The sequence below is a fragment of the Phaethon lepturus genome, unplaced genomic scaffold (assembly GCF_000687285.1).
Source record: "Phaethon lepturus isolate BGI_N335 unplaced genomic scaffold, ASM68728v1 scaffold6480, whole genome shotgun sequence".
NCBI classification, from domain to species: domain Eukaryota; kingdom Metazoa; phylum Chordata; class Aves; order Phaethontiformes; family Phaethontidae; genus Phaethon; species Phaethon lepturus.
In genome coordinates, this window is record NW_010511094.1 from 77,335 (window position 1) to 101,008 (window position 23,674).

Consider the following 23,674-nt stretch of genomic DNA (forward strand, 5'->3'; position numbering starts at 1 on the left):
TTTCATGAATCATATCATTGTGCGGAACCTCTGAGATAATGAGACTACGAACATCATCTCATGACGCCGTTTGGCTCAAAGACAGGGAAATGTATGGGCATTCCCCTCTACGCAGATTTTGCAGGGGAAGTAGGGAAAATCCTGCTGTCTGTAAAAGACTTTTCTTATCTTCATTTGCAAGAGGCTGGATGTTACTAACAGTGGACAAGATGGAACTGGTCAGCCACAGATTGCATATCTCAACACAGCTTTGGTCTGCTTTAAGCTTCTACATAGACATGTGAGAGAGACAAACAGTCACCACGGGATGTGAAACCTGCTAAAGCTTACTAAAGGCATTAGACAGAAATAGTTGCAATAAAACCATCTCACTTCAATTGAAAGATTATTTTTTCCTCTTATTGCCACATTGAATGAGTCTATGAGACAGCCTGAGCCTAGATTTTAACCTACAAAGATAGGACAACTCACCTGCAGCTTACCATTATGCAATGGAACATGACAGTCATTGGGATGAAATAGATCTGCAAAAAAAAAAATTAAGCTCCAAAGTCCTACACTGCAGATTCATTTGACAATTTAGAATCCTAAATGTCATTGAACATTATTTATACTTGAGCTTTTATTTTGGAAAACAGAAATTAGGACCCAGCAGAGATTCTACCAAAATTGTTACATGAAGCTTCAGCTACCACTATCTCACTCTTCAAAATAGCACTTCTGAGTTGTACTATGAAACAGGTTTTATATTTACACACTTGTCAAAAGGTTTTATTCAGTAGCTACTACTTCATTTGGTTCAGCCACTGCCCTCCAGGCCCAATCACACTCTGGTATTTGACCTCTTTATATAAAAACTACATAGGGAAAACAATGAAACCCAAACCCCCAGTACATTCCCTCAAGGAAGGATGTCTAGCCCCCTGGAAAATAAAAAAGTGAAGGTGATACAAGAGACTAAAACATTTTTCTACCTTGCCTAGATTGTTCTACATATGCTATATATTAAAATTCTCAGATTTTACATATCATATGTCATATGAGAGCAATAAATTACTTTAATTGGCTCAAGTGTGAATTTTGAATGAAGTGAATTCTATTTTCTTTTTTTTTTCCCTCTGTAGGTGTTTAAATGTAACAAAGAGTTTATTTTTCGCATTAAAAGGTCACATGTTCTAAGGCAAATTCCTTAAACAAAAAGATAATAATGCAAAAACCTTTTAAGCATCCAGAATTTCTAGTCTGAGCAAGGATAATTCAGCAGGTTCTTACATAAAGTAGTCCAAATCCTGTATGTGAAAATATCTGGAGAAATCATTCCCCTACCACTTGAATTGCTCATTCACCAGGCAAACGTTTTCAGTGTATAAAGCACACAGGCTGTAGCCCACCCAGCTGCCTACACCAGCACAAAGGAGAGCCAGCAAATGTAACCGCTGTGGTACTGCATCATGGCACTTTCCAGAAATTTAACTTCTCTAATCAAAATACTCCGCTCAGAGTTTTAGATGAGCTTGGCGCTTTCAGTGATCTGGACACATTCCAGTGTAAACTTGGGGTTTTTCATAACAACATAACAGGAAGGAGGAGTAAACGGGCAAAATGGAGAATAACTTGCCTGTTGTGAATTTGCTAAGTACTTCTTAAGTATTAGGCCCAGTTCTGCACAGTACTGAATTAAGGCTCAACTTTATTGACTCAGAAGAGCCTAGAGCCCATTCTCTTCCATGATATTATGCATTTATTTACACAGACAAGACAGAATTTCTCTCCTGGTGACACAGGCACCAAGGAAGGGGCTGCTACCTCTGTTGAGGCAGCCTTTCTTCTTTGTAAAATGAGCTCAGCCTGAAGCACCTGGGCAGGGACTCCACAGAATTTTTAATATAGATTCAAGGAGTGAAAAACAGGGGTTTTTTTTTTTCTTTCTTTCTTAAACACAGGTATCTGCCCCAATATTATTGTCTATGCAGAACTAACCTGAGTCTCAGCATTTATATTTATACCTCAAGGGAAGGACAGATTTCAGAGATGATAAAAGTTGTTACATAAAGCCAGCCCCTCTGGGGGAGTGGGAATTCCCTTCTCCAGCTTTTGTGTCTGCTTCCCTCATACAACCCCCTCCAAATCTCTTTGCAATTAAACTTGCCAGGGCTCAGCTAACAATGAGATAGCATCCAGGTACTTACCTCAGAATTAATCTTCAACAGTGCAGTGGAATAGAGAGGTATGATAATTAACAGTCACAGCAATTAAAGCAATTTCATGTTGTGATATTCATTCTCAGCAGAAAGGAAAATCCAGTTGATTTCTCCTGACTGAGTACCAAGATAGCCAACATGACACTGACAAATTTAACACAACAACTTGCAACACAGAAAATCTGCCTCCTCTCTTCTGTAAAACAGAGAATGAGGCGACACGCAGCGTTCTCACTCCGATCTATATTGTTCTTTCCTCTGCTGTACTGCTTTGGCCTACATTGAGTCAAAAATACTGTAAGATACAGCATGCTAACCAACTTTATTTCTATTCTCTGATACCCTTATGTTCACAACCTGTATTTAATTACATGTTAAAATACAAGCAAAAGCTAGGGACTGTGTTCTTTGCTACATCTGGCAGTGAAATATAAGAAGAAAGCCAAGTGAACTGAAAGAAGAAATGCCAGATCAAAAATGTGTTCCCCAAAAGCATTCCACAGAATGTTGGTCATTTGCTACAGATCTTGGAGGAAATACCAGTAGATTTCTGTCACCCAGAGCAATGAGGAGTCAGGGCATTGGCACAGTGGAACTAGGAAAGGTCCCTTTACAGGGACTGGAATTACGCAGCTAATCAAAAATAAGATACAGATACTCCTACCACCAACATCTATGTTGTATCATTTGTTCTCACCAGGCAAAAAAAGCAACAAAGAAAACAAGGATTAACTAATGCACAAGGTCTTTCTCTGCAGAGCCATAGAAGCAAAGAAAGCCAAGCTAGCAAAAGAATAATTGCTATCGTCATCTACGAAAAGCGCAATGCTGTCATTTAAAAATAGAAATTGTATGTCTAAACTTGAAATAATTCAGAAACTGTAATAATGGATAACATAGATACGTAACCATATAAATTCTCTTAAATAGATACGTTCCATGTTTTAATCCATAGAAGCATTCATACTGAAGAGTGTAAACGTTTATAGGGGTTGACTAGAATAAAAGAAATCTGAATTTATTGCAGGGCTTTGATGCACACTATCTGTGTGATCTTGGGATGTTTGAGAGGCAATCATACATATTCTCAGGCAGATGAGGAATCTTACTCATGCCAATAGCCCCTTTTTTTCACATTCTTTTCACATAGGTTAAATTATTCACAAACCTATCTATCTGCAGCATCAGTCATTCATTTCATATGATTCAGATCACTAAGCATAAAATGGGCTAATGACACTTTTCTCCTTATATGTCTCTGTTTCCGCACCCTTTGTCTTGATCAGATCAGGATATGTCTTGGTGACCTCTCAGTATACACCTGTAGAGTGCCTAGCACAAAAGGAACCCAAATTTGGTTGGCATATGTCATTCTAACAGTAACATGAGTAGGCTGAGAAAAACCTTCTGTTTGAATAGTCCATCTTCGAAAAACACTCTAAATCGGAGAGGCTTTTCCTTTTCATATCTAGTTTAAAGCATTCACAAAATCAATGACCATGCAAAATGGAAGTGGGAGTGAACAAACTGGATGTTTTCCATTTCCTTGAAGTCCCAACACAGGGAAGAGGAGAAGCTGGATTCTCTGTCCTTCACACAGCAGAGAAGGAAGGGAAGAAGGAAAATGCAGGACAGTTCTTGACTGTAAAATGCCAGGAATCTTTAAAGAAGAGTTTACCTCCTGGTTCATAGAAGATCTGTAATGCACAGAGCTGCAACGAACTGAACTTTCTCTGTACAGTGTATACCAAAGAATTTAGAAGTTTTGCATATGAGAAATAGAGCGCTAAACATAGTCGCTTAACAGCTTCTGACATGTCTGGGTGAAACAAATCATGCTTCCAGACGAAATTCACCTGTAAATAACCTGGTTACCCTTGGCAGAAATTTCCCCATTTGGTAACAGCATAATTTCGTTGTCTACATACAGGCTGGATGCTAGGGGCTCAGCCAGGAACTAGAAGACAGAAAGGAATAATGTCTGGTGCTCACCAACACTCAGAGCCAATGAACAGAGGCTGGTGCATCTCTTAGGCTAATTACATGTGCTATGACTGAATTAAAGAATAGGCCTGGTAACCCTTGCAAAATAGGCTCTGAATTGCAGGTCCAAGTGAGGACAATCGTATCAACCCATATCGCTCAAAATGGGTGAGCAAGGGAGGACTGCTGGTACAAAGGCATGGGTATGCCATGCAGAAATCACAAAATCACAGATCACAGAATCACTAAGGTTGGAAAAGACCTTCAAGATCATCAAGTCCAACCATCAACTCAACACCACCATGTCCCTTAAACCATGTCTGGAAGTGTTCAAAAAACAAGTGGATGTGGCGCCTCAAGACATCTTAGTGATTCTGTGATCCACAGGTTTTTTGAACACTTCCAGAGATGGTGACTCCACCACCTCCCTGGGCCACCTGTTCCAATGCTTGACCACCCTCTCAGTGAAGAAATTTTTCCTCATATCCAATCTAAACCTCCCCTGGCGCAACTTGAGGCCATTTCCTCTCATGCTATCACTAGTTACTTGGGAGAAGAGACCAAGTCCCACCTCGCCACAACCCCCTTTCAGGTAGTTGTAGAAAGCGATGAGGTCTCCCCTCAGCCTCCTCTTCTCCAGACTAAACAACCCCAGTTCCCTCAGCCGCTCCTCATAAGACTTGTGCTCCAGCCCCCTCACCAGCTTCGTTGCCCTTCTCTGGACACGCTCAGGCACCTCAGCATCCTTCTTGTAGTGAGGGGCCCAAAACTGAACACAGTATTTGAGGTGCGGCCTCACCAGTGCCGAGTACAGGGGCACGATCACTCCCCTACTCCTGTTGGCCACACTAGTTCTGATACAGGCCAGGACGCTGAGAACTAATACATGTGCTAATAGTTTAGTACAGTTGCAAGTGGTTTAGGTTTTAGTGGACTGGGGTGATCTCAGCACTTTTTAAAATAAATAAATAAATAAAAATTAAAAAATTTAAAACACTTTTGGAAAGAGTAACATTTTTTTGCTCTGTTACAGTAGTTCCTAGACCCATTTATGAAAAGTATGGATTTTAACAACCATGCTCTTTCTTCGGTTTCATCTCAACAGTTTAGTGATTCTTCTCCACAAGGTGGCAGAAAGACCACACAGTTGACCAATAATGGTTCTAACCAACCGCTGTCTTGTCACAGAATTTTACCACTGTAAATTTCCCGCCACCCTAGCAAAATAAATCCTTAAACAATTAATCCTATGTTAATTGGAACAGTGCGATATATCCATATGATATAACAGAGGTTTAAGGAAGAAGATCACAAACAGAAGTGATTAAACTGCTTAGTCATCATGACCTACTCAAACATTATTATGCAAATGGAGGCTTTGCACAAATGCCGTCCGGTGATACCCTGGTCATCTGAATGGAAATGGATATGGAAGCAATTTGGATAAGAAAGAGGATCATCTTTTAATATAAATGAAACCAGCCTGGAGGGCAATGACCTCATGTTGGATGAGTTTTCAGATAATAAAGCTTCAGAAAAAGAAGCTCGAGACAAAGTGGCTTTTAAAAGGTAGGTTTCAAGATGGGTAATGAGGTCACCGGGCACGCGTGGGGAAGACCCCCGCAGCCCCAGATCACACAGGGCTGTGCCTCTGGCCACGACATGGGGTAACACTCACGCGTCTGTCGAGCCGGCGCGTGGCGTGGGCAGTCAGCTCTCAGGGAGCGGGGTTAGCCTGGGAGGAGGATGGCGGGTGCGGAGGGAGGCAGGCAGGCAGGGCGAAGGCTGCCTGTCCGGCTGGCAGCGAGCGCCTTCCGGCAGGACTTGAGATCCAGGAATCAAGGCAGGGGCAGGAGCAAGACACGAATTCAGCATGAAGCATGAGACCTGGGATCATGGTAACAGGCTCTGCAGCCTGGAGCAACTCGTGGGGTCACCTCCGTGCCCGGCGGGCTGGGGTGACCTCCTGCGCCGCAGCGGGGATGAGCCTGGGGCCGAGCCTGAAGCCCCGCTGCCCGGCCAGGGCCCGGCGGTGCACCACGGGCTCCCTCCTTCCACAAAGGTAAGTCACTTCTCTGGACTAGAGATTACATTTCTGTTCCTCTCCTAGATTTGCCTAAACTGGCTATAACTGATCACTGCGATTCAGAAGGGAAGCAATTCTTGCCCAACACGGTATTTTTTGATCGCTCCCCCCAAAGTATCTCTCTCAGCATCTGTCTGAGCTGTTTTTTTACAGCAGATAGAGATGTGCTGCATGTACATAAGAATCCCTCTCTACGTCTATACCAGATCCTCTCAGATTCATCTATGCCTCCAATCAATAAACTGCAATTTCCCCCTTGAGGATCTGCAGTAGGAATAATCTTCACGCCCTCCAGAAAGGCCTCCAGCCCACGCATACCATATGAGTAACTGGCCTTTTAAGAGGCTTAAATAATAACAATTTATAAAATATCTTTTAATGGAACCAACTGTTGTCGTTATTTCAGAATAAAATAAGAAGCAAAAGATAACCAAAGGTCAGGGCAAAAGCCAGTTAAAACAGATAGAAGCGTTAAAGCCCAGTATGCAGCGGTGGTGACAGTAAACACGCTCGTGCTGAGAAGGCCTGACATGTCCTTGTCTCAATGACAAACACCCTCTTCAACTTGTGAAAATGTCCTTTCTTTTTTGTTGAAAAATTATTCCAAAGTCTGTTGAAGCCAGAAAATCTAATTTAGAAAATATTTAAAAATCAACTTAAAGTGATTAAGAGTTTTGTGAAGTGTAAAAAAAAAAGGGATTTTTAAATCACTTTTCCTTGTCAGAGAGGAAGTACATCATCTGACCGAATGCGTTGCCCATGCGCAAACCGAACAGCTACAAGAATTTGAGCTGCGCTATGCGACAACGTCAACGTCCACCACCATGCCACAGTGACTGCAGCCTCAGCGATGTCATCCCTCCCATCCTTCCCCTAGAGGCTGGAGAAACAGGTTTGTAAGAAGTTGGCCTTTTCTGTGCAACCCCAGTGCAGAGGTACCTTCAGTTTCATCTTTGTCCCCTCTGACCTAAGAAGTGGGACTTCTCTGCCTTTCCTCCTCTTCTACAAGCCAGCGCGCCAGACCCAAGTTCAAAAAAATTAATTCACTGAAATACATTAACATCTCTGGGAAACCACAAGCAAACTTCAGAGCATCCTTTATTGGATTTTTGGATTTTCAGTTTAAAGCAACTAAAGTCTCCAAGGTAATTTAGTGGAGTTTAAGAATAGCTTCCCACATACCGGTGGGACTGTGCATCTGCAGAGATATTGCCCTACATCTGAGAGAAGCCAGGGCATTTAACAAGATTCTCCTCACAGAAAGAGAAAACACATTTCAACTATTTCTATTTCATGTATGGAAAAAAAAAAAAGATGAAATGTATTCATGACAAGCTGGAAAAAAGGTGATTTTGCAGCTGAAAAATCAGGAGACGGGGACTTGTCACCCTGATTGTTCAGAGGTTCTCTGCATGTCCTGAGGTGAGTTGTGTCTCTGCTCTCACCTGGGAAATGATGGAGACAGTGTGTCACATCTGCTTCATCTGTGCCTTTCTGATCTCTTTTTAGGACAGGAAGAAAAGCTGAGAGCTTGCTTTTTCTTAACAGAAGACGACTAATAAGGTAAACATCAACAAAATGCCCCTCCGTGCTTACACTAAACTATTCACAGATCCACAGGGAGGAGAGGAAATAAGAGCATGGCAGGTCCTGCAGCTTCTGCTCTTCTGCTTTTGCCCTGACCCCCAAGAAATCTTCTGTCAGCTGAGAAGGAGGAGTATCAGAGTAGGCCAAAGGTACTCCCTCCATGAAGAAGCCATCTCCAGAGTATGCTGGATCTGTATTTTCACGTCTAGCCAGACAGGGTCAGTACTGATTTCCCCAGTCTATATTGCAAATTCTCCCCTTGATAAGCCCCCTCATGCTATACACCAGGCGAATGCTGGCTCTGGCTGACAACTTTTAAGCTTTCACACTGCCAGAACACGGTGCATGCAGGAATGAAGGAAATGAAGCAGGACACTGGCTTTTATGTCCTTTTGCTGAGATCTTGCAGTGTTCTAAAGCCACCTGGTTTCGGTACTAAATACTTGAGTTACTCACTAAGAACAGCCTGCTCCCTCCCCAAAAAAATGAGCCAGAGGAAACCCTGCAAATGGTTCCCAGCTTTCAACAAGGGACGATTCACTATATAAGGGATAATCTACTTTGTAAAGCTACTTGTTATAGTTGGTATCAGGGTGGTACAGAGAAAATTACGACCGAATGGGCTTAGGTAAAATGAAGGTAAGTTACTGGAGCACTAGGCAGAATGCAGGCACTTCTCTGCCAAGCTAAAACACCACAGATCTGATACAGCCATTACTGATCACGTTCATGCAGCCGTAACTGCCTTGCCCACTCCCTGTAAAACTGAGGATAGCTCTATGCACTCCATATCCTTTACCCAGCAGCTATCATTTAGCGTCATACCTAGCTAAACAGTATAAAGTCCTAAAAGCAATGCAGTCCAGAACAGCCCTTGCAGATTTTTTTTTCCCCATTGCATTTTCACAGATGATTTATCTCAAATTAACCTGTTTAACCAAGTGTGGCAGAGGCAGCATGGCTACATCTTTCTTATTCTCGTAAACATGATCTGAAGTGCAATCAAGTTTGCAATTCTTTAAAGTCCCAACCCTGTCATAAAATGTGACAAATCTGATTGTCTAAAAATATGAAAGCAGTTATAACACTGTATACTCATTTGCTGGGATACCAGAAGAAAAAGGAAGAAATTAATGCAACCAGGAATTTTGCAAATTCTATAAAAATCACACAGGAAGAAAATTTGCTCACTGTCAAATCCTTAGTCAGTTAAGCTCTAATTGCACTTTAGTTTAAGATGGAAATGACTTACAGAGCTCATCAAATTTATGTCACTGCAAGGGCTGTCACAGAAGATGTATCAGATAGTAAGCTGAGGATACATTTGTTCTCAGCAAAAAGGCCAAGAAAAAATATATATCTTCTTCCTACATCCATCAGCTGAGGCGAGAACACATAACTGGTTTAGAAGATAAGGCAATAAGTAATTCAGTCATGTGGAAAGAGCTGCCATGAAATCCCTCCCACCACCCACAACATTTTTCCACCCACATTGTTTGTGCTGCTGCACAATCCCCACCTAAACTTTAAGAAACTGAAATTCATCTCTTGGCAGTCCTAATGCTTTGTTATTTCAACCCACGATTCTGTGCTTCGTTGGCAGCATAATATGTTAACAACAATGAAATCACTACAAGCCTAATTCAAGACCTTCAGTTGTCCACAGCAGCAGTCACTTGAAAGGGAATCTATCCTTATTAGAGGAGAGAGGATTTTCAATCAATAACTGTCAGCTGTACATTTTCTTAAACATGCTGTCAATGGGATTTCTCTCCTTCCTTATATCAGTCAAATGCTTTTCATACTCACAAATGTGAGAGCCATTTAGTCCCTCTATGCATCTGTTGGGATTTTAGTTTCTCCAGTGAGCGTGCCAACAAGGAGGCCAACGCTGACTGAGATTTCTGTTATCTGTATACAGATGTAATAGAAACTGCATTGAGACCACAAACTCATTTCACATTCTGTAGGTCACTGAACAGCTGCTGGTAATGATTTTTGCTCACTAATGACCTAGGTTATATTTGAATCAGTGCCCTAGAGGTGAAAAACTCTGTATTCCATTACTGATCCCCTGAGTCAAAAAATCCCTTGATAATTTTTTTCTAGGTGGCTTTTGCAGTATTGTTATTTATTATCTTATAAAAATTGCATGTTCATCAAGCTTCAGAAAAATGCATAATAAAAAGCTGCATGTATAAGAGATGGAAGCATTTGCATTAAATGACCCTCAAAATGTGAAAATACAATGAAATCAACACTATATACCAGTCAAAGGGGTTGAAAAGTAAGAGGCTTGCTACCCACTGAAAGGAAATATTCTGTCAGGAAAATAGAACTGCAAAACCAAATATATGAACAAGACATTCTTTCTGGCATAGTCAAAAAGCTATAGCAAATGAATTATAACCTTGGCTTTTAGTCACATCCTTAGGTAATACTCCAACATATATCACTCACATATTTAAGTTAACATGGCCATCCCTACACTGGGGAAGTATACTTCTAGTAAGATATTGTACATATCATTTGCCACATCATGACCTCTCATGCACTACATACACAATTCTCCCACTCCCAGTGTGGGATTAATTAAGAGAAACACCTGGGCTCTTACAAGAGAAAAAAAATGACTGTAGTGTGAATCGTAAAAACAGAATTATGTAAGAAATGTAGCAAGGGGTTAAAAAGACAGACATAAGTGCTTTGGTGTCTCGATGTACCAGTGCTTTTCAAACATTAGACTCTTCCTACCTGCTGTTCTTAGCTTCAACGTTCAGCCACAGGAAAAAAAAAAAAAAAAGTCTGTTTGCTTTTTCATCCGTGTACCACATGGCTTTCACTTTCATCAAAACACAGCAAAAGTGTCACAGGGGAATCATTCCCTTGGCTGCCGTAGCAGTTCTGATCTTTGACCTCTGCTGGAAATGGATTCCAGGCACACTTCTGCCTGACAAGTGAACCATGTAAAATCTTGATGAGGTGTGTGTTTTGTTTTGTTTGATTAGCAAGCCCTAAAATCGAGGGAAAGCTTTGTCTAACAACAAAAAAAAAGCCCGCTTTCTTTATCCATGCTTTCCCTTTGCAAATTTACTGACCTAGAATGGCAAATTCCCTTCTTCCACAGAGGTAAAAAGCACATTACTACATCAAAGGGGCGTTTTAGTGAGACACAAAGGACAACATCTACGCGTGCAGACCTTGTGGCAAAAGAGGAAGGCTCAGAGCCATGACGTCATAAATCTCAGCAAGTCCCGCAATGCACTGAATGCGTACACACAGCATAAAGAATCTGCTCCCTGGAGGAAAAAGCTTAGGAGCAGGAGGAAAGAAAAGATTATTTTTAGCTAAGGGAACCCTTTGTCTTACAGCATTAAAAATCCTTGAGTTGGCTTCTCACAATAGCAGCCTTGTGCAGTGCTCTACTTTTAAGTCATGGAGTGCTGTAAAACGTAACAATTACAGAGCAAATGCCACCTTCTCAACTTGCCTATTTGCTTTTTACTTGATGTCCTTTTGGCTTCGATTACAATTTTGCACATACCAAAGCTTCAGATTTTAGCCACAGAATTCAAAGCTCTTGCTCTTATCCATTACCAAGTTACACATTTTCATAAGTAACACAGACCTAAGCAACAGGAGCAATAAGCATCATTTCTTAGGCTGACAGGTTTAAAATATAATACCTAAAATTAAACTGAAGGTCCATTCCCATTTGAACATTTTATCTAGTGAGACACAGATCACCCTTTTCCTCTAATGCCAAAGAAATTTGATTCTACATCCATTAATAATCCCAGATGTCAGCCATAGACAACATTTTCATCAATCATTGCATTAAAGCACTGACCAAAAGATATACCTATAAAAGAAGAAAACACACTGCCCACTACCTAATGTCTTTAATGTGTTTTCAAGATTTTAAGCCATTTTGCTGAAGGCAACTTTTAGTAAAGTGAAGAGACAACTGCATATACGTCTCAGCTGAAAAAATAATTGGTTTTGTTTAGCAAAGAAAAAGAAGTCTTACAACCTATTTTAGCTGCACCCTGGATACCCCCAAGTAACATACTACCTTTGTAGTATAACTAGCTGTTTGCTAGGGATGATTTGGATCAACTTTGACCTGACCTTTAGTATATGTGGAAGAGGAGCAACTGCCTGCTCTTGCTCCATGTGCTGGGGTGGCCTGGCACAGCTCTGTTAAGTGCTGTAACAGGGGTATGTCCACAACACACAAATCAAACCTGAGGTGAGCTACCTGAGCTGCCTCCAAAAGCATTAATTCAAGTACCAGAAACAAGACAGACACATCAGTGCAGTATTAGTCTGACTAATAAGCAGGGCTAATTAGTCTATATAGCAGCTTGTACTGATGAATTTCAGTGAAAATGGGCTAAAACTAATTACCTAACAGTTTTTCTGGTTAAGAGCACATACACAAAGTGTTACTATGAATTTCCTGGTCCACTGTAACTGTCCATACATTTAACCCACCAGTCCAGTTCATCTCAGTTTCATTCCCCAGCCACACCTTTGGAACAGGATTCCTGACCGGCTGTTTGAGAAGTTACACCAAAGACCGAAGAAGGAAGATGTGGAACTACCACAAGGGATCCTTTACATTAGGACACAGCTGGTGAACAGAAAAAAAAAAACACAAAACACATGCTACTAAGATCACACCATAGTTGTTCTGTACATTACTGACTTCTGCTTTGGGCAACCTTTTAAAAATGGAAGTACAAAATAACGGAGGTAGCAATCAGAGTAACTCTGGATCACTGGCATCATTGGGCAGCTCTTGGAAATCAGATGTCCTCAGCGAACCAGCTGGAGGCCCAGATTATGATAGGTTCATCATTTACCTGCCACACACGAGTGATGGCACTCCAGGACTTGCCACAGACAGTGCCTCTTTGACAGCAGCAAGTCTGCCACATGGAAATTCAGCTTCTGCCCACATTTCCATAGGTATTGTTCCAGAAAAAAACCCCAAACTGTTCACAGCTGAAAGCCTGGTGATGTTTTTCAAGACTGCTCTAACTTTGTTTCCTGCTTGCTTCAAATGCGGAGGAAATTGAAATAATGCATAGCCATTCAAAGAATTGCCTTTCAGAAAAGTGCTTCAGAACACGCAAAGCTGCCATTTTCATAAGGAAATTTGGTCATGGTTATTTCAGGAAACAAGCAGATCTGTACATGTAGTATGTCCATCCTCTCTGTCACTAAACGACAGTGTGTATAAGGATTCCTAGCCTTATTAATAATCGCTAGTTATCACAGTAATTAGAGTTTGAAATGTTAATAAATAGTTGCCAAATGTGTTCTAATTTCCTAGCACACGCAGCAGATAATGTATATTGCTTACTGACAGCTGATACCATATATGTGCTAAATCACTGGCATCTACAGACACCATAAGAAACTAAATATATTATTCAAAAAAATGTCCTAACTCAAACCTTACAGTCTCATCCTTCACAGAAAAAACATCTGACATCTGTTAATAACTTGAACTTTAGCCGTGTCTTAATGAGATACAGTCTGGATCCTTTTACTAAGCGAGGCAGCAAATTCAAATGTTTCTAAAAATACAGATATTACAATTCATTGTGACCAAACACTTTCTTGGCATTCAGTTCAAACAACAAAACTAATGAAGCATGATAATCCTTGATGGTACAGGATGTTTAAGCATCTAATTAATATTAACAGGCAAAGACTAATCAAGGGTTATAACGAAAGTCCTAGAAGCTGGTCTAAGAAAGATGAATCATGCAACACTTGCTTGAAAACAAATTCTACACTGATTGCCAATAATTGGACTCTAATTGGACTCTAGTGCATGTAGACATATTTTAGAGTGGAATTAGTTGCAGTGAGGGAAGTAGTGACAAGGGACCTTTTCCCAAAAACCAAAATTTCCTCACAGAGCATGTTCAGTTATGTAAAAATTTTAGAGTTTCTGACAAGGAAACTGCAATGACAAACAGTGCAGATGAAGAGAAGGCTCAAGGATTACTACATCCAAGATTTTTTTATATATAGATACACACACATATATGTATATTTTTTATATATATATAAAAAATTTCAAGGGGAAAATTTGCATAAAAACACTTATTCTGAAGGGCAGATGTTACATGAGAATCTGGGGAAACAGCCTTTGGCCCTGAGATTGGCACAGCTGATGGGAAGATCTTGACCTTGGGAAAGGATGTCTAATTATGAAGAGTAATGTACTCAGATAGACGCTATGTTCAGCGAAAGGACCATGTTTAACTGGACCAAAGAACTAAGTGTGGTCAGTAAAAAACCAAAGCATCCTTATGTTAATGAAAAGATCCTGAGAAGCAAGTTAGGAGAAATCGATGTATTATTAAGGATCACAAAGTAGGATACCATCCGTAAAGCAGAAATACAGTGGTGCAATAATCCTGAATGGAGCACAGATATTTGAAATGCTGTCCCGGATAGCAGGAAAAGATAAAGGCGTTTGACAGCGTTCTCCATTAATGGCATGATAGATGCAAGAGAGAGAAGAAAGGGAGACCGCAGTATAGGTACAGAGGTGAATAGACAGCACTGAAATTCATTCACAGACATAATTACTAGGGTTGTCTCATCATTGACAAAGATTATTAAAAAAGCCTTGTAATAACAGTACTAAAGAGCTGTGTACTTCTGGATGAGACAGTGGTTTTTATAGACTTTATAACCAAATAGTCGCTTTCTTTCAGTAAGAGCAAAGAAAAGAGGAACTGATCTTGACTTGAACAACCGTGAGCTTATTCAATACACTGAATATAAGTATATAAATATATATTCAATTGTTTTATATATATAAGAACGTCAGTCAAGAGATACTAGTGTTTGAAATTTTCTGTTTCTCTAGGGTGCACACTTGATATACTTAATTAAATGTATTGTACGAGAATTTTATGGACTTAAATAAAGGTGATGCGTGGAATTTCTTTACATCAGATGGGCATGTTTCCCATATGTTGTATATGAGTCAAGGAAAGATAAATCTCTTACGGGATTAACATACCAGACCCAGCTACATAAACAGCAACTATTGCTAGGCTGGAAAGGAAAGAGAGGCCTGGGAAAAATGAAGGCCAAGCTGTCAGTCTCCAATATCTTCTCTGTATAGCTCAGGGAGCAAAATTGATGGGATTCTTGCCAGCAAGTTATCTGGAGGCAAACATCCATTTTCAGGGAGCTTCAAATTGAGTTTTTGCCTGGGAAGGGCGTCCCAGTGAGATTGCTTTATGGGATGGATTTTCCTTCTCTGGCCCACTCTGCTTCTGCTTTAGGCCCTGAATCCAGTTTGTTATTTAGCCCCTCTGCCACACTACCCCACTCTATATATGTGTTAATAATAAGGCTTACCTTCCTATCATACAAGTGTTTTTTGTGAAGACCTGTCAGTTAACTAAACAACACTTCTCATTCAGTAAACTTCATTGCCAGCTAAAGCAGCCCTCCCTTCCTTTGGTGGAGACAGCTGTGTTTCTCGGTGGCTATTTTTCTTGAAAGAGAAAAAGGAGATGTTTGCTCATCTCTCCCTGATTTTCTCTTTTAGGCAGCTGAGGGCTATTTAGCTCACATATACTATGGACAGTCTGCTTTAAAGGACCTTGGAAGGTAGAGTTCTGGCCAAAGAGGACCTCCTTTCATTGTCTGAAGTGAATAATCCTATGTTTGAATTTTGGAGAACTCTGGTATGAATATCTCGTTGCACACCGGATCTAGGAAAGCAGACAAATAAACAAGGACCGGTTAAGCCCTATTTACCGAAATGATCTCTCTGGGTATTTGGTAGTAAGAATGAAGGATGTCCACCTGGCACCCGATGTGAATTTGCAATGACTGGAGTTAATTCCCAGATTAATTCCAGTACACGGCCAATGATGACTTTCCCATCTTCCCGAACTGCAGTTATAGAGGAGAAGGACAATCTCTTCTCATGCAAGGGAAAATGCATTTCTTTATGGATTTCTGTGGATTTCACAGCCAGACTCCAAGACCACTGACAAACAGGTAAGGAGAGTGAATAATCTGTATGATACTAACCAAATGACGTCTGCAAGAATACCCGTTATCCTTTCCCTTATGACACACCATTTCCTCTCTGACTTTTTCCTTATCCTAACTGACCTCTGTCTAAACAAATGCTAAACTTGACCAGCTGGAACTAATGAGCACTTTAACAATTCAGGTAAAACTATTACAAGTTTTGAAATATAAACTGATGTTGAAAAGATAAAGAATTCAGTTATGACATCTCTTTGAAAAAATTTAGTACCAAAAAAAAAGGCAAGAAAAAAAGAACAGAGAGGATAGTGCTTTGATATGAAGAGAAATTTAGAGGAAGAGTATTGTACTTCTGAAAACCTTGCAAAAGAGATAATGCAATCATACACATACAGAAAAGAAGTTAAGAGAATACTCTTTTTTACCAGAGGTAAGTAATAGCATTCCCTTAACAACTTCTCTTTTTTCAGTTGTTATTGCTCTAAAGTATTATCTGTACTCACAGCTGCTGGATAAGTAATACTGATATTTCAAATGTCTGTTGAGATCCTGTAATATAACAAGTTGTAAAACACACTACGAAAATGCAGGAAATATTAATCCTCATGTTTCAGGATAACCACTTCCAGGGCTCAAGAAGGTCAAGACGACATTTCCTGCATAGTACATGATTGCTCCCCTGATTAGTACAAAGATTTTCACCTTAAAAAGCCCTTGTAAAGCCAGAAAATAGAAAAAGGAGTGAGAAAATACTCTCCTGCAGTAGAGCAACTTTAGTTTTTCCTTTTGAAAAATAGAAGAATCAGACTTCTCAGAAATTTAATTTAGTTTTCTTTTTCAAAATAAGTGAAAAGGAAAACATTTTAAAATTATTTTTATTATTGCTTATTGATTTTAGCAAGACCCTGAAACAGCCCTGTCTGGTTCAGAACAAATTAATCCAAAGATTTAAAACGTTTTCCAAACAAAAAATTTAAGAAGGCAGGAAAATATTGTAGCTGATGCAGGATCAAGTCGACAGAAATTTCATGTGTGAATATATTTCTACCAGAGAAGAAAAATTTAAGAAAAGGAGAGTGTTGGAGATAGACCTCAAAGAACAAGAATTTTTAAAATGTTGCCTATTTTTGGCAAGAGAAAGGTGAAATTAAATTCCTCCACTAGGAAAAAAAGAACCAAGCAAACCATGGAGTCAAAAAGGCGTAAAGCTCCATATTCTTCTTAGTTTTGTGAGGTAGGAGAAGAGAAGGAAGAAATAAGTGAGCACCTGCATATTCAAGAGAGAAGGACAGGATACTTGAATCCTTCTTCTGTTTCCACGAAGTATTGCCCTTCATGTAAAGGCCACGGGCCTTCGTTTGTGAAACCCGGTGCATCGCAGTAGCTGTCGGGCGAGGTGAGCCTCCGAGGCTCCGTTCATTAGCACTTCCACCTGCCTTAGGAAGCTCAGCTGCAACGTCCTGTGCAGAAATGCAAGGATCTTCTCTGCATTCTGGTGTAATGAACCGACACACTATGGATGGTGGTTAGAATGAACATTCAGAGAAGGGTGACACTGCCTTAAAGCTTGTGTTTTCTGGAGAACAGGGACTGCTTACAAAGGGCTGGCAGACTACACAAGGTCTGCGAGCTTTCAAGAAGAAAAGGTTCTCTTACGGATCGATCACAGTAGCTTCTTCTGGCTGAATCAGATGCAATCATTAAGGTTCATGGGCTTTGTTCTTGTATTTTTTGGTGTTTAACTTTTTCAGATCTTTCAGCGGCAACGTAAGATGCAGTTGAATTTGATCACCACAAATCAGACTTGTGATCGGGAAAGTCAGTCATCCATATTAGCTAGTCTTTCTACCAGACTTTTCAGCATCATCGCCACGGATGCTGTGAGCCACATTCTCCCAACATTATTCTCCCTGAGCAATTTTTCTGCAAAAAATCTTATTGACTTCAATGGATAAGTGAATTTTATTCTCACTGGCAGGAGACCCGATCGCAATTTTTATTATAGGCACAAATTGTTCCCCAGCTTCTATCCCCTATCATTACCCATCAACCAAAGATCTTTTTCTAAGAGCACTTTCTATTGCTGGAAATACTAGTCAATGCTTACATTAGGAAGAGGTGCTTGGGAACACCTGTGTTATGCTGCAGAACAGATCAGATAGGAAGGAACAAAAAGGTGGTGAAAAATGAGCCGTTCCTCTAATAGTTGTTTCCTTTTGGAAACAAACCTCTTCCCAGCCTTGTTCCAGATGTGCAACCAATCTTGCAAATAAAGCGGCAATAGGGTGCAAGATTGATTGTTTTGAGGTCATTTTCTAAATCTTTTCCAGTAAAGATGGAATTGTTGGGACATTCAGCCTACTGCAGATGTTCTTTCTAAAACACGGTCCCAAGTTTTCTGCCTATTTTTTAAAAATATATAGTAAGGAGGATTCACCAGCTTCCTCTGAAACTCACTTAATTCAAATCCCTGTATTGAACAACTTTTTTACGTGACATTTTAAGCTTCATGACTTTGCATTTCAATTTTAAATGGATGAAAAAGTGTGTTAGCAAGAATGCAGGAGTAGTACCACCAGATTTGGACACAACAAAAATTAGTTTTATAGCTGAAGTAAAAGATAGGGGACAAAGGCGGTCCAATTTCCTACTGAACTAATGCTCCCACATCACCCCATACACGAGCAGTGAAGCAGATAACCTATCTTCAAGGCTACAGCTCAGTTACATGAAGGTTTCCTTTCCCTCTTGCTATAAAAGGCAAACAGAAGAAAAATTAGTTAGATGGCAAGTGAGTTATGAAGGATAACATGAAAGTGAAGAAATAACTCATAACCAAGACTCTTCCTTTTCTTCCAAACACTTAAGACATTAGACACACATAATAATATTTCTTTCCCATGTCTGCTGAAGCATTTGCATACTGCAAATCAAAAAACAGCAGTAAGTGGGCTCTGTCTCAAAATTCATGCTCTGACAGAGAAAAGTATAAGTAGAAGGCACAGCCTGATTTAAACAACCCATTCAGGAACCTAAGCCTGACCACAGGCCATAATTTTGCAAACAAAAATCTTTTTTACAGGCAAGGATCACTTGTTCATGAGATAGATGAGGTGAAAACTAGATCTTCCTTCTCGAGTTTTTTTTGAACTCACTCCTGTCACCATCTATAGTAAAAAAAAAAAAAAAAAAACACACAAAAAACACACCACACACCAAAAACCTGGATCCACTGGGTGCCAAAGGCTTTACCCAGTTGGATGACAAGAGTTCATGGGTGGCTAGTCTGCAGCAAAGGACTTTGCCTGTGCATGCCTTCCAAGATTCAAGTCTTTGTGAACCCTTTGCTCTTCTACGCCCCCTCCAGCCACACAACTGAAGAGGAGAGGAGAGAGAAAAGCAAAACTCCAGGAAGGAGCCTGAGAGAAGCTGCAATTAAAATAGGCCTGGCCAAATGCCAGCCTTGAATACCTCTAGATACAATGGGTCCTAAACCTAAATTAGGCCAACTGCCCGGCTTGGGGACACATGCACAACCATAATCTCCCAAGAACAGACAGCAACAGCGAAGTGCAATTAAGTGTTCTCAGTTCGCCAATCAGTCAGAGCAATCCTCAGGCACAGCAAGGCTTGCCAAGCATTTTATGCATACAACAGGAATAACAAAAAAATAAAAGATTTGATTCAACTCCTATCACTTTGGAGAAAAAGGAAGGGAAAATCTGTGACCTGGGAAGGGAAATATTGAAAATGTGTATGGACAGATCTAGGAAAACACATATATCACAAAAGCAAGATTTCAAAGCTATTTTTTGACAAGGACACGTACCTACAGGTGAATGGCACTGATTTACCTTTCAGTAACAAGGACAGTTGCAAAAATGTTGGCGAAGAGGCAACAAATTAAATAAGAAAACTGCAGAGCAACATACTTTAGCTACAATTTATCTTTGTTGCATTCTCAGCTTGTACTAGACAGGCTTCTAGTAATCCTCTCTTTGACACTACCACCACGATCCAACTTATTCCCCTCATTAAGATCAGTTATTCACCATCTGTCCGTGCAAAAAAATATTCTGAATATTATTTTTGCCTCATGATGTGGAAGGAATAATGAAACACATTACAGGAAAAGCAAGCTGGAAGTAGGATACCTCTTAGTCCAAATGAGAAGGAGCTGGAATCCGCACTATGCTGGAGTCCAAGTCCTGCCACAGCCTCGTAGCAGGAGCCAACTGCAGGGACTGCCAGAGAGGGAGAAAGCATTAAATCACAGCCAGCACTGCTTAGGGTCAAGAGTCAGAAGAAAAGAGAGTTTTAGTTACGAATAACGCCGCTGTAAGGAAAACACCACCACCACCCCCCCCAAACACGCACGCAAGCAGCAACCAAAAGCAGTCCAGGTAAAAAGGGCCGCGAGGGTCAGGTCAGCCCGCGGCGGGACAAGCGGCGCGCCAGGCCAGTGGGACGGGGCTACCCGGGGTCCGTAGGGCAGCGGTGCCCGCGGCCGGGGCTCCAAGGGCGACGGAGCCGGGGACAGACCGGCGCCTCCTGATGGAGGAGACAGGTCAGAGCGCAAGCCCTGACTGCGGGAGGTGCAGGCCACTCTTCCTGCAGGGAAAAACTAGGGATGGTTTTAGTAAACTTCATTCCCCTACAAACCGTAAAAACGACCCACAGCTCTCAGTTGTTAAGCGGAAAAATCTGGCCTAAACTAGCCAAGCTTTGCAATAATGAAATCAGCTTCGCCCTAGCACTTACTTCTTTCAGCTCTAGTAACTAATTGTCTTTTTGCTTTCTTCTGTACACAGCATTTGTGTGGAGACCCTCGTAAATAAACCTGAGGATATTGAATCTCCCCACCTAGTAGCTGAAAAATTAATCCGCATGCAAAATTGCTCAGTTACTGATCACGAACATTTCTAGGAAGTCAGAGATACCAAGAGAAAGAAATACCCGAAGATTTCTGTGTACCTTTTGTCAAATCACATGATATTCATTGTCTGGTTTTTTGGGTTGTGGGTTTTTTTTGTTGTTTTTTTTTTTAATATGATTGACAGAAGTGAAGAAAATCTCCCAATGGAGCATATAAATAATTTAAATAACACACGCAGTGCTTGCCAGTACCCAGCCAAATTCACCCCGGCTGTAATTCTGCTTGGCTCTGTAGCATTCCATCTCCAAAGCAGATAAACCAAATGCATAACAGAGAGTAAAGAAAGAATAAAAAATACCAGTAACCCTCCCTAGTAACAGTTATAATATATCTTGATATAGATTTAAAATCTAAGCTGTGTTTTCAGAAAGGTTATAGGGAAATTATGTGCTGAACTGCTCTGGGATCCTTGGATGGAAAACACTACATACAGTCTAAGTCATTGTTCACTACCACAACTTGCATACCATTACTTCGAACACAGCCAATCCAAAGTACATGTAAAAGATGTTATAGGAATATTTTAAATTGGGGCACTGAGCCAGAGAATATTAAAGTACATAAGCTGCCTTCCTGTCTCTAGAGGTTTTAATATGACAAATGCTTGAACTCCTGTTAGCCTTGTTACAAGCGTTATGATGTAGTAACTGTTCATCTGAGCACCACCAGTCCATTGTAAACCTAAGTAAAATGGATACTACTCTCCGATGAAAACTAAGCATTGTTTTTCCTGGTGTTTTTTGTTTTGTTTCGTTTCTTTCTTGCAAAAAACATTTGAGTTAAAAATTTCATTTTAACACTATAATGAAGTTAAAAGATCTTGGTTCAACTGCTGATTTAGAAGACTACATCAAAATGTAGCTTTTTTTTGTTTGTTTTTTATATCATTAGGGAGTTAAGGGGTTCTTTTTCTTGTAAATACTCTAGGGAAGTAAATATCTGCATAAATTAATTTGGAAGCTGATATAAATTTCATTACTTTAAGCACAACGTGGTTTGCAACAGCAGCCCCATGATCTATGTTATTTATTTTTTTCCCTTGAACATCACACCAGATACAATCTGAAATAAACGTGTTGGGGGGGAGAAGAATATACACCATTTTGTCTATCAAAGTGCAAAGGACAAACACCGTTAAACTTTTCAAAACCTTTGTCAGAGGTAGAAATGTTCTCTCTAAGGGGAAAACCAAAACAAAAAAAAGAAAAAGTACTCCTGTTTAAATTCCTTCTATGGGATTTTACCTTCTAAGTCTTTTAAAGCCCCATCCTAACCCATAGCTATAGAGGCATTTCAAACAACAGAACTCAGGGACTAAATGTTTTGTGGCTCATTCTACATGTGGAATCATTTACTTAACAACCAAATTCCTTACGATATTAAGAAATTACTGTACGGTTTCTTAGCACTATCTTAGGTGTTGAGAAACATTCTTTTCCCTTGGAAAAATACTGCAACCCATAACATACTCCGCTGTCGTGGGTCTTACGGAGTTAGCCAGATTTAATGTCATTCCTGAGTTTGAGTTAGCTGCGCAATACAAATTGTGGCAGATATATATATATATATAAATTTTTGGGTTTTTTTTTTAATAAATACAAAGTGGCAGCCCTTAGCCACGTTGTCTATGGAAGGAACTGGCTTTCAGAAAGTTCCAAAGAACGCGTCTGCCTCTCAACCAGCCACTGCTAATGGCGACGTTTCCTAAGGCTACTTGGGCAGCGCAGCTCCTCCCACGCCGCCGCCGCCGCACCACGCTGCGAACTCCACTAGAAACCGTCTTCGCTCGTTCTGGGGCTCAGTAAGGTCTCACCTAGGTTTCAACTGCTGCGATATTATTTGTGTCCTGTGCACTGCCTCAATGTGCGTTCGGTCTGCTCTGCCGTTGCTCAAGATCTTCACACGTGTGCGCACGCGCGCTTAAAATTCAAAAAAGGATCACGAGCGACATTCGCTTTCTAAAAGCGCGGCGATACAGCTTAACACGGACCTGATATGCGCATATGGTAAAAGCCTGCAATTATGTACAAAACACTATAAAAAGTTAAATCTAGCACGGATAAAAAAATCACTAAAGACTTTAGTGTGAATTTTAACCCAGCAAACTCTATGGAATTTGCTCTTTTTGAAAATCTTATAAAACAAATGCTAGATGAAACAGAAGCGATTTTATAGAATTCATAGAACCTGCTTTACAAGTATAAAGAATATGTACTATTTATCTGCATGTGAAAGTAATTAAAATTCAAGGCATTAACATGAATAGTAGGAATAGCAAGAACTTTAATGGATCCCTGCGGAGCATAGGCTAAGCTGGTTGGTTTGGCTAAACTCTCTTTCACAAATATAACTGCAGTGGAATTGTGCACACAAGAACAATAAAGCAGAGTAACTGCCTGAAAAAGAGAACCAAATAAAAGGTGAACAAAGTAAAAAAGCATAAATAAATGTAATTCCAGTGTACAAATCTCAGTGAGAATTAAAGACGACCGTATCAGCATGTAGCGAGGAAGGCAGCTAAACAAGCGCTGCTGCCTCTCAGGCTCTGCCTTTATCTCCTGCTTCCTGCCCGTTTCCTGTTACAAAACCAGGACAAAAGCAATGAAAGTCACTTCTGAAGACATATCGGATACATACCACAACATCATACTGAAACGCCAGCATATATAAACCGCTTTTTCCAGAGGAAAACCGAACAGTCAAAAGAAGCCTCCCTGCAGTCCACCCCTCCTGACGCTGTAAACAGACCCGAGCTGGCTGCTTGTTAGCCAACTAGTTTGCATCAAAGCAAGCCGTCCTCCCTCAGAGGAGTATCTTCTAACAACCTCTTAAGTCTTT